Below are 9,199 nucleotides of genomic sequence, written 5' to 3' on the forward strand. Positions count from 1 at the left end.
GGGCCTGTTTATATTAAAAAACAAAAACTCATTGAGCAAGTTTCAAACAATTAAGATCTACTGTAGTGTCTAAAGTCGTGGTTCTCAAACTTCTTAAACCCATGTGAGAAAATATTGAGCTGTTGCAGTAACATCATTATCGGCAATTTTAAAATACAGTAATAAATAGGCCAAGCAAAGTCAGGCAAAGGAGGCAGATTTATTACCAATAACGTCCTCCTCTTCCTCCATATACTTCAGACATTGGTTTAGTGAAATTGGATTTAAGATGGAGCGAGAGATAAGGTGACTCTTATTATTAGGGCCTGAGCACAAACACCAGGGGTCAAAACAGCTCCTTGCACAAATTTGTACAAGGAACCTATTGTTTTCCTTCAGATTACTATTATATTTGTGGCTTTGCTGCCATTTTTGAGGGGGTTCACATGCATAAAACTCTAGAAACTTAGCATAGAGGACAGGTGTGGCGAAAATGCAATATTGTCATATTGCTTGGACCCATGCGTTGGCTCTAGAGCGCCCCCTAAGGTGAAACGTGGATGGAGCAAGCCAGAATGGAACAAGATAAACAAAAAAAATCCATTGAGACGTTGGCTTCAACTCAACAGGAGTTGGCATTTAGGCAATTTGCACACTCCGTAAATGAACAAATTCGTCTGAGCGCGTTAATCGTACCAACATGACAAACACAATTTCTACTTTTATTATATCTATATTATATGCACTCAGGTCAAAATGACTCCACTCCGACCCATGTTTATACAGTACAACGGCTATATCTAATTTTCTTCCAAGTACCACCAGAGGACGCTCGTGTACGTAGGCCTACCACATGAGAACCAAGGGTCAAGCAGTGTTGTAAACAGAAGTCTGTGTGGCAGCAGGGACGTATGTGGGGCCTACCTGACCTCGCACTGCCATCTTGTGTTAGCTTCAGCCGAGTTAGCCGTTGACCGAAACTGGTCAACGGCGTCAGCAAACAGCTCTTCAGGAGTTTTTCTTTTGAGTGCGTGTTTGTTGAGTTAAAAAACTCATTCCCAACACTTAGTTGCTACCATTTTCAGTGACGAATCAGTAATGATAGCTTACTGACGAGCGGCGTTCCAGTCGCGACAGGAACGAACGGTTGGTCGGCAATTATGGCACCTGCTGTGTTACTGGGTTAATTAATAAGCCACGCCCACTGTCAACCGTCCTGCAACAATATACTGTACAACAGTGGTCCTCAATTCGTCAGCAAAACCGGTCGGCCAGCATCAGTATCTGTGATCTTTATCATGACAGTGCGCTCATCTCAACAACTCATCTTAAACTGGCTGCTCAAACATGACTATAGAGAACCGAAATTTGCATCCAATCTGCCACAACTGCACAATCCTGTAATGTCAATATGGACCAAAATCTTAGTGCAAACAAAGAATTAAGGCATTTCTGGGGGAAAAGGGTCCAACCCACTTCCAAAGTGCGCCTAATTACAGTCTTGTGTAAAGAGATACTTGAGTAAAAGTACAATGAGTTTGGTAGAAGTTGAAGTCACTTTTTATAATATTATTTAAGTAAAAGTCTTAAAGTTTATGACATTTACTGTTCTTCAACCGGAAGGTTGTTTGTTCAATTCCTGGCTCTGCTAGTCTATACGTGTCCTTGTGCAAGACACTTAACCCCATGTTTCAACGTGTGAATGGGTGAAAACTGTAGTGTAAAGCAGCCCATCAAGACTAGAAAAGCTCTATATAAATGCAGACCATTACAAACTCTTCTTCTTATTTTATTTGCTTGTAATGAGTAACAGGGATAGTTAAAAGTATACAATTTATTTAGGATATTGTAGTGGAGTAAAGGCAACAATCGCTCGAAATACAAATAACAAAGTAAAGTATAGATATGTGAATTTTGTACTTAAGTACAGTAAGTATTTGTACTTCTATACATTACAACACTGCTGGTGAGTGTACAATCACAAAAACAAAACTATAACAGGTGTCCTGCCAAAGAAAATCAAAAGTATAAGTTCTGACCCAGGGTGATAACTTCTTACCAGTACAATACTATCACAAAACATCCCAAATAATGAATTAAAACATAAGACTAATCCAATCATAGTTTCAACCAGACTATTTTGTTGAATTGTTTTATTTATAATTGGTACTCTTTCCCTCGGAGCTCCCACTCTGAGGTTTCCAACACACGTGACGACCAGATTTTACAGCCTCGTTAGTTGGTTTTCTTAAAAGCACCTGTGCTTCTGCTACTTATGGTGCCAACATGTCTCAACAGGATTTGTAATTTGTGCTTCATTAAAGACAGGTGCACTCAACCCGAGTGATGCCGATATGTTGCATGTCATCTGCTGCAGCTTCCTGTCACGTAACAATATAATATTTATTTATTATGGGTACATTCACATGTGGTCAGTACTGAAGTAACTTTAGTCACTGTTGTTTTACATGATGGCATCAGATGTTGTTAATCGTTCGATACACTGGATCCCGAAGACTTTTTGGCAGTATAAATACTGCGTTAGGTATTAAACCCACAACCATCCAGTTGAAAGACAACTTGCCCTACCACTGAGAACTAATATTACTTCAAAAACTTTACATTTTACATCAGTAAAAGTACAGTAAATGTTATATTTATAAGACTTTTACTTAAGTAATATTATAAAACATAACTTCAACTTCTACCCATGTCATTTTCTGGTAAGATACTTGTACTTTTACTCTCAAGTATCCCTTTAAGTAAAAGTCTTTAAGTTTATGAGGGCTGGGATTGAGCCATGGTGACTCTGTGGTAGGGCAAGTTGTCTTTCAATTGGAAGGTTGTGAGTTCAATTCCTGGCTCTGCTAGTCTACATGTGTCCTTGAGAAGACACTTATCCCCATGTTGCAGTGCGTGAATGGGTAAATGTCAACTGTAGTGTATTGCTCGACCTTTGCCAATAAATGTCCCTCCCTGTCGTTCATTTTCTCAATAGATGGTCGATGCATTGTGCATTCTTAACTGTGTGGCCCACTGCTTGTCCTTTTGACCCCGCAGACTACTTTGACCATTACATGAACCTTAGGCACACACAGTTGTGACCGGGGTGGGGGTCACACGGCAGTCAATGATCAGAGACACACTGGGGACAACAGTACTTAATGACTTTATTAATAATATGATTTCAAAATAAAAATAACATTAAAATAACATGTTTTTGTCCTTGTTAACAACTTGCATTATACAGCCACATGGTGGCATTCATGCCAAGTCTTTTACGTTTTAAAAATACCAAATTGTTCTTCTGCCATCCAGTTCATTTGTTCCGCCCGTTGTTTGTAGCTTTGACCACATATATAGACACAATTCAGACTCAACCCCCCCACCCCCTTTTTAAAAAAGAAAATTAATCCTTTATAAATACAGGCAACCCTGTCCCCTTGTCACAGACATACAATAATGACAGCCACTGACACTGGAAACACCCCATCTGCACATGCCCCCTCGCAACCCACCCACACCCCCCTCCAACTTATATGCAACAAACCATTTGCTCTATGCTTTTGCCTTTTCCTAGTCCTAGTCCTCGTAAGATCCACACAGTAGATATTCCAACATTTTGCTGTATTATACACTCATTATATATATAATATAGGTGCAGCTGAAATGTTCCACTCCCACAGACGTGCTCATAGAGTTGCAAAGTGGGAGTGTTTTTTTTCTTTTTTTCTTCTTCTCCATTTTGTATTCCCATTTTCAATTTTTACGTTCATTTAGATACTCAATATTGCAAAACAGAAAATACAGGGCTGGGTAATCTAACAAGAAGGTTTGTTTCTGTTCTGACTGTCATTTTTGTTATTAAATCATTTTAAATTTGTGACAAACTATGATCAAATACTGAGACACTCATGAGCTTCAGCTGCTGCTGCTATAAAGGTCAGATGTGCATGTTTAGAGCAGCAGTGGATTCAAAACAATTTGTTGTCACATTTGATAAGAAAATAAAGAACAGTTTTTACTGGATTCATCAAAAAAAATAAAAAACTGAACCAATTTAATCAGCAGAATTTGACAAAATGCCTCTTAAGGGTCATTTGGTTTGGTAATAGAGAGGTGGGTTTTGTTAATCAGTGAAATAACAGGACATTTGTACTTATCAAGTGCTAATCCTGCCTCTCTAAACAGCTTGCTTGCACCATTATCTTTGTTATGTTCTGCAGCCTTTGTTGAACGTTACCATGAACTCGTCATGGCTCAAACAATGACAAGAGTGTGAGTTGGGGGGGTGTCATGGTTTGTTCAGACATGTTTGTAATGACAGCAGGGGCTTTGTAAAAGTTAAAAGACAGCAGAGGTTACAACTGAAGAGATGAATTTACTTTCCAAGAGTGTGTTGTTGAGTTTTGTGGATATTGTTATGACGATAAAACTGCCAATTCTGTTCTCGTTGGTAAAAATTTTGGAATATCTACTGTGACATAATAAATATGGAAAGTAAACTCCCAGAAACACATTTCTTCGAAAGAAATGCTCAATGACAGACAAAACATTGATTACAGATGTTAATGAAACAGAGGCTTAGCCTGGACGGGATGACGAAACATGACATGACTTCTTCAGCTTTCAGTTCCGTGTGGATTCAAGTTGTGAACCTGCTCCAAATGTGAGTCACATGATGTCTACAAGAAAAAAAAAATACATATATGAATGGCTTCAAAACAAGCGCCCCAAACCACAGTTGTGTTTCTTCAGGCTTTTAACATTATCACAACAATAACATTATGTGAAGATGACCGTTTGGGTACCAAAAAAAAAAAAATTAAAACTGACGTCACTGTGTCAGAACTGGACATGACACAGAAAATAAGTGTTTTATTTAGCTCAACAGTTTTCTCAGTTTCCTGAGCCGCAGCTTGGGCTGCTCACGGCCTTGTTCTGGTCCAGTTATTTTCATTACTGGAAGCAGACAGTGATAAAGTTTAGCTCATCCGACAAACACCTGCTTCTTGGTTTTTAGCTGTCATCAGCATCATGATACACTAAACACACACAGGGAAAAACATCCCCCAGAACAAGATTTGATGCCTAAAACAAATTCAACGGACATGTTTGTTTGTGAATAATAGTGACCAAACACGTCAAAATAAAGACAATTAAATTAAAAATAATAAAAAAAAAAGTTGGCAAAGGAAAAATTCATATTGTATTGCATGTAAATATTGTATAAAATCCTTACAAATACAGTTCAGGTAACTACGTTAAGTACTGAAGTCATCACAGCCAAAAGTGCAGAGGTCCATAAATAAAACATTGACTGGGTAGACAGTGGGTCTTCTCCAGTCCCCATTTAACTCCCCCTCTCCGCCATCACAAGGGATTGAATGAGTGCCTGGTCAATGGTCAGAGTTCATGAACTAGGACTTAAAAGTTCCCACATCGATGCACAGAGACGGCGACAGGAAGAGAAGTACTTTCCCGTTTCCCTCCTTTCGCTAACAAGCACACTCGCAGTCAGACGTCACTCACACAGTTGCAAAGTTAATAGTCAGTAATCACGGCCTGAAGTCCTGTTGCCAGAGGCACAACTTGAGAGGATGAAGGGTAAAGAAGTGAGTAAGAGGATGGTGGGGAGGGAGAGGGGAGAGAGCGCGAGAGAGGGTTTACTGCAGAGCACATAAGGCGGCAGAGATCCAGTTTAAAAAAGAAAAAAAAATGTTTGAGACATGTTTTCCATGCTCAGGCAGCGTTTTACAGTAATGGCAGAGGGAGTGTGTTACATGTCGCTGAGCTGGGGCAGGCAACAGCAGGAGAGAGAGAGAGCAAAGAATTAAAGCTATCAAAGAGTCAGAATAAAAACACTGTCAGCAACAAAGAAAAAAAAAGAAAGAAAACCTGAAGAGGAGGGGAGGAAGGCGGGGAGGGAATTATTCACTGAAGGTCTGCAACACAGTGGTTTGGTATAATGTGTGTCTGTGTGTGTAAAAGGGGCCACAGGAACTAACACACCAGGGGCCTGAATCCTGAAGCAAGTTAACTTGACTCTTTAAGCTTAGAGCCCAACACTGGTAATCCTGATTTCCAGTCTCACAAAGCTGGTTTCTGGCCTCCCTTAACATTAAACACGTTTAACAAGAAGGCACTGCACAGCACACTGACGGATCCGAGACAGAAAGAGAAATAGAAATAGTAACATTATGGATATGAACTACCCTAAAACACTAAGAACAAACAAAAGACCAAGAGCAGAGTCATTCTTCTAATTTGAGCAGAAAAAACGGTGATTCAGAAGAAAATATTGTAATAGGGGAAAAAATAAATCTCAAACAATCATAAGCTATGAAATGCCAAGTGTGATATAGTTTAGCTGAAACTATAAGTTGAATCAACATTAAGTAACAACTAATTTGATAAATTATCAATGAATCCTCCCGAAATAACAGCAATAATCTGCTCCTACGTCAATTCTGTTTCCCCTGTAAATTAACATTTTGTTTTCTGAAAAATAGTGGGAAAAAAAAGGAAAGTTGTCCTGAGCTGTGTCTTCGTCATGCTCGTCTTGTCCAACGGTCATTGGAGAAAATTTTACCAGATTAATTATAAACAAGTTGCCATATAATCAGCTGATCTATTAATTGGATAAATGTTGAAGCTGCCAGACAGACACAAACATTGCAAACAATTTAAAAATCTAATATTTCTTGCAGTTAGCCCGTCAATCACTTTTCTTTCTTTTATGCTACAAAAAGTAAAAACTCATAAATTGTGAATAAATATTCAAACTAGCTTTCATTATTTGCATTAGGATTGTTAATAAATAGCGCTCTCTCTGTTGTGTGAGAAATACTATTGTTTAGTAATATTTAGTAAATGACCAGTTCAGCACTGGTCAATATTAACACACTGCACATATAGTATATAGATACCAGTCTTTAAGCTAAAAAAAAAAAAAAGTAGATGAAATTTAACCACCACCGAACAGCTCAGACTTTCACTTTAAATTAAAATCCACCCCAGAAGTCATACTCTGCTCTTGTGTCTGATACAGTAACAAACAAAAGAGGATAACTGGTTTGTTAAACATGTGATCTTCAGTAGTCTGTACCAGTGTGTGCATGTGTCCTCATTATTACTCTCTGAGCTTAGTGATGTGACTTGGTGAAAGTAAGCCAGCTTCATGAGACCAGTCTAGTTTAACTCTTTTCTACTCCACCACTAATCCTGCATCGTGACACAGGCCCCTGACAAATACCAAAAACAGGAGGAGTGCTTCGCTTAGCTTATATTTCTGTTTCTTGTAGATTCTGCTCAAGTGCTGCTAACTTGGTATCAAATGCTCCACTTTTTTTCTTTTTTTTTTTGCAAATATCCCAACCCTAATCAAACACCTCTCCGAACAGTCAACACAGCTGAATGCAACTGTTACTAGAACTAACCCATGTACGCAACAACGACAGTCACCTTAGTAACACTGAATCTAATCTCAGGAAGTACATTAAAAAACATGTTCACCGTCAAAGAATAAAAAAAATCATCGTAAAATTTCCAGAGGGCTTGATTGACAGAAATAATCACTCATAAAACTACAAAGACACTGGAGGAGGAGGAGAAGAAGCAGGGATGAAAGCCTTCAAGACAATACTGGATATTCAGGCATCCCACTTACACTTGTTTGGGGTTATTTTGAAGGGGGTGGGGTTGATTTCTTTCTGTGTGACCATGGCTAAAAGAGCGCACACCACCCCCTCACACTGCAGGTCGCAGAAGAAGGCACTAGAGAGGGGCTGCGGCTGCTGCTGCTGCTGCTACTGGCCGTACAAAAGTAAAAGCGGTATACATTCATAGCTCACAGGTTATCTTAACCGCAGTCAGGGAATAAATACACAAAATGCACTTGTAGAAAAATAAAATGTTAAAAAAGCGTGGCCCCTATGTTATTCTTCTTATTTTTTGGATTCTGGGAGACGAGTATGGCTACTTTTTCACGGCTTTTGTATTAAACCCTACGCACCACTTAGAAGGCAATTCAGGAGTGATCCTCCACTGCTCTGGCCGTGAGCAGTCGAGCCCTTTCATGCACGCCAATATGGGAAGAAGAGGAGGAAGAGGTGGAGGGTGAAGAGGAGGGATGGAGTGAGAGAGCTTCAGTGGGAAGAAGAGGTGGGTGGGGATGCCGTTGGTAGGAGGCCAAGGCTCAGCTTTCAGTGTGAGGAAGTAGCGAGGGAAACTCAAGAGAACATACATTTACAGATGTTCAGACAGACAAACTTCACCTGAAAAATAGTCTCTATCTCTCTCACACACATACAATGTCTTTGTGTACAGTTTTACATTAAAAAAAAAAGGCCCAGGGAGACAGACGGGCATGGATCCAACTACACTTTCCTTTAACCCCCTTCTACCACTGAACAAACACACTATAATGTAGTTGTTGGTGGCAATAAGGACAACTGTTTATTAACCTACGGTATTTCTCAGCAAGTATAGAATTTACATAAGGACAACTGTTTACTGTAAAACAACCAAGAGAAAAGATAACAAGCAGCTACTTGGATAATCTACTTCCAGCTTCCTCAGTGTCAAGTAGGGCTGACATAGGTATCAGCGGTTATTGATAAAAAACTTGTATGTAACGATATTTTAATTTAACTACACAAGAGTCTAAATGACCTGTGCAGAGAGAACCTGACAGAGAGAACTGTTGTTATATGAGCTCCCACAGAGTGATGGATTATGGGTTGTTTGAAGCATTAAGTATTGTCACTGGAACAGCAACAGACTTCAGGTGTGTTCATCGTGTCTTTTAAGAGTAAGTGAACAAATAGTGTTCAGTTAGACTCTCCGTCCCCGAGGGCCATTTTAGAAAGGTGGAAAAATTAATTCATCATGAGTGAGAATGAGCCTTCCATGCAGAGATTAACGCAAGAAGAGTATTAAGTGATCTGTCCAGCAGCCAAGTCACACAAGATTAAGGTTCCACAGTTTTTACGTGTGGTGAATCAGGGTAGTCTTATTTTTCAGGCCAACACAGTGCACTAATATTCCATTCTGTTACGACTACATTTAAGTGTGCTGCAAACTATTAAAACAATGATTAGATTTTAATGCAGTGCCAATAAATACTGTAGTTTTGTGGAGGGGGTTAAAGTAAAGTGTTACCTGAATGCATCTATGTGTGTGTGTTCGGGGCAGGAAGGAAACAAGCTGTTTGTCCTCA

Source organism: Solea senegalensis, linkage group LG14, assembly GCF_019176455.1.
Source record: "Solea senegalensis isolate Sse05_10M linkage group LG14, IFAPA_SoseM_1, whole genome shotgun sequence".
NCBI lineage: Eukaryota > Metazoa > Chordata > Actinopteri > Pleuronectiformes > Soleidae > Solea > Solea senegalensis.